Source organism: Halichoerus grypus, chromosome 4, assembly GCF_964656455.1.
Source record: "Halichoerus grypus chromosome 4, mHalGry1.hap1.1, whole genome shotgun sequence".
Classification (NCBI taxonomy): domain Eukaryota; kingdom Metazoa; phylum Chordata; class Mammalia; order Carnivora; family Phocidae; genus Halichoerus; species Halichoerus grypus.
Genome location: NC_135715.1, coordinates 183,369,881 through 183,378,697, shown reverse-complemented (window position 1 = coordinate 183,378,697; position 8,817 = coordinate 183,369,881).

The window sequence follows — 8,817 nt, the reverse complement described above, 5'->3', positions numbered from 1 at the left end:
AGAAAATATACATAGTAGGTAAATACTATCCTATGTGAGAATGTGGTTAAGTACTATGAAAAAATACAGCATAGTTATGGAGACTCCATTCAAGTAATAATTGCCTTTTGACATTCCCCATCAGGTATTGTATTAGATAGAAGAGCTCCAACAGAGTCTTGACCTCTAAGGAGTGAGAGCCCCATGTTGTGACTGTCATACTCCAGGGCTGGCCAGGAAGAGGACTTGTGGATTGCCACTCAGCCTTGGCTGGTCATGGAGGGTATTGCTCATAGACCATGGCACCATTTCTCACTGGGCTCCATAGTTCATTTCAATACAGTGTTCCAGGCAGTCTCCACCCGTGAATCAGAGCTGGCCTTCAAGGGGAACCAGGAATGGTGTGAAATTAGACATGTTACCTAACTACACCTCAACCCAGCTTGCTCCTCTTTAAAGGAAGTGAGACTATGTTTTGAAAAGTTCTTGCTAGTTCTGAAATATAACATTTCTCAGGAAGCATATATCGACCAAATGAATTGTATAGAAACTATCTGATATAGGACATCAGAATAGGGGGAAAAAATCCTCATTTTCAGTTATAAAATTAGATTATCTCCTATCACTGTTGTTCCTGTAATCTGTTTCCTAGAATATTCCCACAAGATATTTCTTGGAAAATGTCTAAACTTTGTCTCTTAGGGTTCCACACAGCACTTTAGTACAAAATGCTCAGAAAAAAAAAAAACAACTGTGCTTATTCTTCATCTGGGTCTATGAATACAACATAGATAAGGTAGGATGTGATTAAGAAGAGGACGTCAGAAAAATCAAGGTACGACCCAGAGGTTCTCTAAAGGCATCTGGGAATAAAGACTTAGAAAGCAGAATAGCAGAGAAGGTGTAATGTTTGGCCCTCATGGCATTTTTTGTCATAGTCTGACCCTGTTAGGCTAATACTTTGTTTTGTCTTTTTCATGTTTCACTGATGAGTTTTTATTAAAATTATATCCTATTCTCATACATAAATTTAAAAAATTTTCTCTTCTCTTAGTATCCATATTGTTATCTTTTTAAATACCTATAAAAGCTTTCCTACAATTATTTTGTTACATATTAAATATTCTCTTAAAATCTCAGTCATTTCTCTTCTATCTCTCTGTCCTAGATTCATGCCTTGCCATCACTACCATTTTTCATGGATCTTTAATTCTTTATTCCAGAGAAGCATTAAAAGCAAAAAAGATTTTCCTAGATCCACTATTTTAAAAAAATAGATTTAAAAAGGAAAAGCCAATGGCAATATTTGATATGATATTGAAGATTCTCATTAATGAGGCTTCCCTACAGAGTTACACATTTTTAGGTTAAAAAATTAGACTGGAGGGGGCACCTAGGTGGCTCAGTTGGCTAATCGACTGCCTTCAGCTCAGGTCATGATACCAGGGTCCTGGGATCCAGTCCCACATTGGGCTCCCTGAGCAGCAGGGGGTCTGCTTCTCCCTCTCCCTCTGCTGCTTCTCCTGCTCTCTCTCTCTCTGTTAAATACATAAATAAAATCTTAAAAAAATATTAGACTGGAGAATTACTTCCAGTTCAGGCCAAGATGTACTAAGAGTGACTAGATTTATCGTCCTGCCTAAACCAACTAAAAAACTGGACAAAATATATAAAACGATGGTTTCAAATATTGGTATTGGGCAGAGTAGGACAGGGATCACTGAGAGGAAACAGAGGTGCCCTATGATTGCCCTAGATTACTGTCAGGTCATACATGGGGTTGAAGGGTGATGGGATCTCAGCTTAATGGTTTCCCTGAGTTGAGCAGGTGGAGTAGGCAGTCAAAGGAGACCAAGGTGCTAAGAATCTGCCAGTGAGAGTACCTGAAAAGAGAGAACTGCACAGAGATCGAGATCCAGGGGTCTGCAGTTTTCCCCTTCAGTTTTCAGCCGAGTATGATCAAGTGCATGCATATGAATGAAACCTCCTGTGGCCAAAGAGCCACTCAAAAGGATTAGGTGAAAGAAGAGCCAGAGATCACATCTGCTGGAATAGTTAGTGCCCCCACCAGCCAGAGTGGGAAAACTTCACAGTTCTCAGTGTATGAGCTAAAGTGCTCAGGAAAGTATTGACCAAGCATTGGGGTAAAATTAGCTCCTGGATAAAGGCAGCTCTAATCCCACCTGAATAAACCTTTAAAGCAAAGGATTAAGTTATTTGCATGTAGTTTAATTGCAGAACAGTTAATGAAGAGTGGAAGAATACTTATAGTAGTACAAAAATATTCAGCAAACAGTAAGGCAAATTTCACAATGTCTACAATCCAGTAAAAATCTTAGGCATGCAGAGTAAGAGGAGAAAAATCAATCAAAAATGATCCAAAAATGACACAGGTGAGAGAATTGGAAAAGGACATTAAAAGTTATAATAATTAGGGGCACCTGGGTGGCTTAGTCAGTTAAGCTCTGACTTCAGCTCAGGTCATGATCTCGGGGTCCTGGGATCAAGCTGGGGTTGGGCTCACAGCTCAGTGGGGAGTCTGCTTATCCCTGTCCCTCTCCCTCTGTCCCTCCCCCTACTAGTGTTCTCTCTCTCCCTCTCTCTCAAATAAATAAAATCTTTATTAAAAAGTTATAATAATTATATTCCATATGTTAAAGAAAGTAGATAAATTATGGAATATATTAAATAGAGACCTAGAATATTTTTTAATATTTTTATTTTGAGGTAATCTTAAATTTACATACAGTTGTAAAAAATAACACAGAGAGATCCCATAGAAACTTTATCCAATTTACCCCAATGGTAACATATTGCAAAACTATATTAAAATATCATAACCAAGACATTGAGATTAATGTAGTCAAGTCTATCACCACAAGGTTCTCATGTTGATCGGTTATAGGCACACCCATTTTCCTCCCAACATACCCTTTCAACCCTAGTAACTACACACCTGTTCTTCATATCTATAATCCTATATTTCAAGAATGTTATATCAACAGAATTATATAGTTTTAACCTTTTAGAATTCGCTTTTCTCACTAAGCCTAATTCACTCAGGATTATCCAGGTTGTTGCTTATATCATTAGTTCATTCCTTTCATTGCTGAGTTGTGTTCCATGGTATGATTGTTAGAACAACTTAACCACTCATCATTGAGGAGCATCTTGGTTGTTTTCAATTTAGGGTTGTTATGAATAAAAATGCTACAAACATTCATGTAAGAATTTTGTGTGAATATAAATTTTCATTTCTCTGAGATAGATATCTGGCAGTGCAATTACAGAGTCAGATGACCCAGCTGCCTGTTGTATGTTTAGTTATTTTAAAAACTGCCAGGGGCGCCTGGGTGGCTCAGTCGTTAAGCATCTGCCTTCAGCTTGGGTCATGGTCCCAGGGTCCTGGGATTGAGCCCTGCATCGGGCTCCCTGCTCTGCGGGAAGCCTGCTTCTCCCTCTCCTACTCCTCCTGCTTGTGTTCCCTCTCTTGCTGTGTCTCTCTCTGTCAAATAAATAAATAAAATCTTTAAAAAAAAAACTTGCCAAACTGCTTCCTAAAGAGCCAGTGCCATATGACATTTCTACTAGCAATAGATGAGTGATCCAGTTCCTTCACAACCTTATCAACTTTTGGAATATTGATAGGAATTGTACTAAACCTGTATCAATTTGGAGAGAATTAAAATCTTTGCCATGTTGAGTATTCCAATCCCTGAGCATGGTATGTCTCTTCATTATTTAGATATTTGATTTCTTTCATCATGATTTTATAGTTTTCAAGATTCAAATCCTATACATGTTTTATTAGATGTACACCTATGTATTTGCCCAAGTAGTCCTTTGTAGCCAGGTTCTTTTCTCCATAGAAAATTTGTGTGAATTTGGAGCTACCAAAAGTTATCAATAAAAAAAAAAAATCAAATGCAAGTATTCATCTTTAAAGATTAACACACTAACCATTCTAAGACAAGACATCATGTAAGTACACTTAGAAGAGAGACTGGTCATACTTTTTTTTTTTTTTAAGATTATTTATTTATTTATTTGACAGAGAGAGACACAGTGAGAGAGAGAGGGAACAGAAGCAGAGGGAGTGGGAGAGGGAGAAGCAGGCTTCCCACTGATCAGGGAGCCCGACGCGGGGCTCAGTGTGGGGCTCAATCCCAGGACCCTGGGATCATGACCTGAGCCAAAGGCAGATGCTTAACAACTGAGCCACCCAGGTGCCCCAAGACTGGTCATACTTTTATTGGGTATTGTGATATTTGTTTTGTGGGTCTTTTTTTTTTTTTTTTAACTGGATAACAGCAAGATACAAACATGAGGATGGAGGGTCTTGAAGAAAATTTTTACTGAAGTTGATATTTTTATAGTCTGGCATCAGACTTTGACACATGTATTCTCTGTCAGCAACTTAACAAAGTTGGTAACATTCTTAACACGCGATAAGTGCCCTGTCAATCAGTGCTTCAAAGTATAGGGAAGCCTGAAAGATTTCAGATGAGATAAAAATGCAACTGAACTTGTGAAAGCAGCATTATCACATTATTATTTCCAAGATCAGCCATGAAAAAAGCTAGTCTTTATCCAAAGGGCTCTATTAACTAGGACCCAAAATGATATATATTTTTAAATAGCCCATAAAACTTCTACCTTTAAAGGCTGATGGGGATTCCATCTCACATTTCTATAGAGAATATTTTTCCTTTAAAAAGAAAGTTCTTTTGAGATTAGATACCACATTGTTACCTGAAAACATGAATATGTATTTTGAGTACCCATAAAATAAATAATAGAAGAAAAGCCCTGTTAGCCAAGCTCAATACTATTCATCCACTTGAGGATAGAGTTTAGACTAAATTTCTATGGAATCATGTAGAATAAAGTGATTTCAGCTACCAAACTGACCCTATATTCTCCCACAGTGCATTTCACTGGTTGTACACTAAAGCTGCCTAATAAATGTCTTCCCTTCAGTTATTAGCAACTTTGCTTTCTTCCACAAAGATTTTCATAAGTCCCTGAAACATTGCCCTCACGTAATGGCTCATCTCATCCCATATCCAGATGGTCTCCGTATTGGGCTGGAGGAATACAACCCTAGCAAATTAAATGAATCTTAGTTCTTGAAGAAGTGATTTTATGCATATCAGGACTCCCATAATCCTTTCTCAAAGTGTTATCTCTCTTCATACATCAGTGATTCAGTGGGATTCTCAGGTTTTTTAAATCTATTTAAACAAAACAAAACAAGAGGTGCCCAGCTGGCTCAGTTGATAGAGCATGCGACTCTTGATCTTGGGGTTGTGAGTGCAAGCCCCATGTTGGGTGTAGAGATGACTTAAAACAAGACAAAAACAAAAAACCCTTCTCTAACTTCTGATAGCTCCTTGCCCTAGGGCAACATTTCTCATCTACATCAGACTTGATCATTGCTAATCAAAAAATGCCGATTTCTAGATCTACCATGAGTCTCAAAACCATTGCCTATTTTTAAGTAGGATGGAGGTGATTAACAGGCATGCTGAAGTCTGTAGTCCTAGGAAGCTGAATTCAGTTCCTCACGTTCTCGCTCCCACCTCTTTCTTCTGGTGGCCACAGTTATTAAGAGCATTTTAATATCAGAGAGACCACTGTGTGTTTCTGTGCCAAGGATATTAATTCAATTGAAAATAAAACTTGATGGGGTGCCTAGGTGGTTCAGTGGGTTAAGCATCCAACTCTCGATCTCAGTTCAGGTCTTGATCTCAGGGTCCTGAGTTCAAGCCCCATGTTGGGCTCCATGCTGGGCATGGAGTTTACTTAAAAAGATAAATAAATAAAATGTGGCAGCAGGGAAGGGAATCCATAGTTCATAACATAGTTCTGAATGAAGTAAAACAAGAACATGATTCATTTATTCCATAACATTGTTGAATGTGCTCCAGGTAAGTATGAAATGATAGTAAAACAGTGCTGGATTGTGAGCTGTCTCATGTATGAAGTGGATAATGGTGTAGCAAAGGAGAGAAAATGTGACAATGATTAGAAAGATAGCTTAGAATACTTCAAGACTTCCAACATGACAGACAAATTTTCTAAGAGTGAGATTTAAAAATGTCCTTTTTCCTGTCTTATTCCAAAGATAAATTTTTAATCTTCATATTCATGTTTTATTGAATACAAATTCTGTTTCATTCATATAAATGGCAGGTCTCTGCATTCAGCCACTGTAGTTAACAAAAGCTTGGACTATGGACCAAGATTATGACTCAGTCCCAGCTCCTCCACTTAAAACCATATGAACTTGGGCTTTTTATTTCAACCAGACTAGTTCTAACTTCTCGCAATAATAAAATAAGGATGTATATTGTTTCCTAGAGTCCTGGTAAGGACTAGGTAGGCTACTATACGAAAACAACTACAACAGCCCTTGGTGCAATGTAGACACTCATTTACTCTTAGTTCCTTGTGGAGCTGCTCTCTCCTGCCTTTGTGCGGCATCCTGTAATGACAACGGAGAGAGCCACTTCATGAGAGCTACTTTTATCTTTTATGAAAATCTGTAGTTGTGAACTAGATTTCAGAAGATAAACTGAGATAATGGAATTTTTTTCTCCTGATCATGATATTGAATATGCGGCAGATAAACATGAAGTGAAAGCAAAACTGTGCTTGACTATTTGTGGCTTCATGAGTAACTACCCAGTGAACGATGGTGTCTCCCTAACTTGTGTTACATATTCCAGGATCACAATTAGAGCTTAGGCTGAATATCTCAATTGGAGAACTAGGAGCTATTCTAGACTCTTTCTGAGATTTAGTGAATAAAGATATATTAAGAAATGTTATGAGTTTAGGGGCCCCTTGGGTGGCTCAGTCATTTAAGTGACTGCCTTCGGGGCGCCTGGGTGGCTCAGATGGTTAAGCATCTGCCTTTGGCTCAGGTCATGATCCCAGGGTCCTGGGATCAAGTCCCGCATCAGGCTCCCTGCTCCTTGGGAGCCTGCTTCTCCCTCTGCTTCTCTCTCTCTCTGTCTCTCATGAATAAATAAATAAAACCTTTAAGAAAAAAAAAAAGCGACTGCCTTTGGCTTAGGTCATGATCCTGGAGTCCCGGGATCGAGTCCCATATCGGGCTCCCTGCTCGGCGGGGAGTCTGCTCCTCCCCTCTCTCATGCTCTCTCTCTCTCATTCTCTCTTTCTCAAATAAATAAAATGAAAAATCTTTAAGAAATGTTATGGGTTTAATTCATTCACTCCACTACAGTGCCCAATTTCAAACTCAACCCGGGAATCCGAGTTTATCATTTATACAATAATTCTCATACTTGATACCTAGATGTAATAGTTTTTTCTTCCACTGAATAGGGAGAAAAATAATTTTTCTTTTAAGTATCCATGGTGCAAAAACTTTAGGCCTTGGCTAGACATGATAGAAGGATGTACCATCTGGAAAGTGATTATACTAATTTAATTTTGTAAGTACCTAGTAAAATCTATGCTCTGCTTGTTAGGTGCATTTATTATTTTTGCAAATTGAGCAACCCCCCCAAAAAAAGCATAAAGGAGACAGTAGTTCCCTTTCCAACTTAAACATGAGGATTCCTTACACCACCACTTTATAGTATTAAGGTAACCAGCTTGGCTTTAAAAAAATCCAAAGTCCAAATGTACATTACTGGCTTTCATCATATCACTACCTCCATTCCTCTCAAATACTTTCCCTCAAGTTCTGACAATTTCATGCCCCTTTCCTGTTAGTGTTTTATTTTTCATCAGCTTCTTAAACACAATGCCTTGGGCGAATGTCATGACCATCCCCTCTTCACACTGATGCCAGCTAAAATAATGTTTAAAAAATAGCAAAATGAATATTACTCCCTAAAGTTAATATATTATTCTAGCTTTTTAGTGCTTCTCTAGTGTCTGATAGAGATACTAAAGTTTTGTCAATGTTTTGTCTTATTTATTATACAAGTCATAGTTCAGTTAAAAGTCACATACAACATCTACCTGAAATCATTACAAAATAAACTTGAAATATTTTGACCAACTAAATATGTAACATGTAAGAATCACCCTGGATAGTTTTATTATTTACATGGTAATCTACTGTGCAGAAAACAGTTAACACAGCAAGCCCGGGGCTGCTATCTCTAGAAGAGATTGCTTTCGAGGTTGGCTCTTGGCTAACTCTTGGCTAGGCTTCTGGAACTTTCCCTAACTGACAAGGTTGTTTTCTTATGCCTATACATACAACATGATTTATTGTTAACATTTACTGGAAGTCTGGAATTTTGCTAGTTGCTAGCAAAGAATGTGACATAGGTGACCTGCTTCAACTGGGCTTCCCTGGGCAGAAACATCATATATATGTATACATATATATATACACACATTGCTGTATTTTTGCTACTAGAGGCTAGAAGGAGAATGTGCTCTGTGTGAACACTTACAGGAAAGAGGGAGCATGGGAAAGTGAATGTGTATGTAACCAGACAACTCCTGTATTCTTTTCCCTTACAGATTCAGCTGTGTCTGTGTGTTGTGTTGATGTAATTATAACTCCATGCTGAATTCTGAGTTTTTTCTAGCAAATCACTGAACATATAGGTGGTCTTGGAGACCCCCCCAAAAGAGTCACCTAATTACATAAAATACCAATTAGTATGAAATAAAACAGTAGAAGTTGCCTTTTTCAATCCCTCGAGAAGCAAATTCTCTTTTCTCATAGCACATATGTTACTTCCCTGCTTAAAAATCGGCCATCATTATGTGATGTATTTAAGATCCTAATTCTTCATGAACATCTACTAATTTCCTCCCCAACCTCCTCTCAATTCCCTTGTTCCC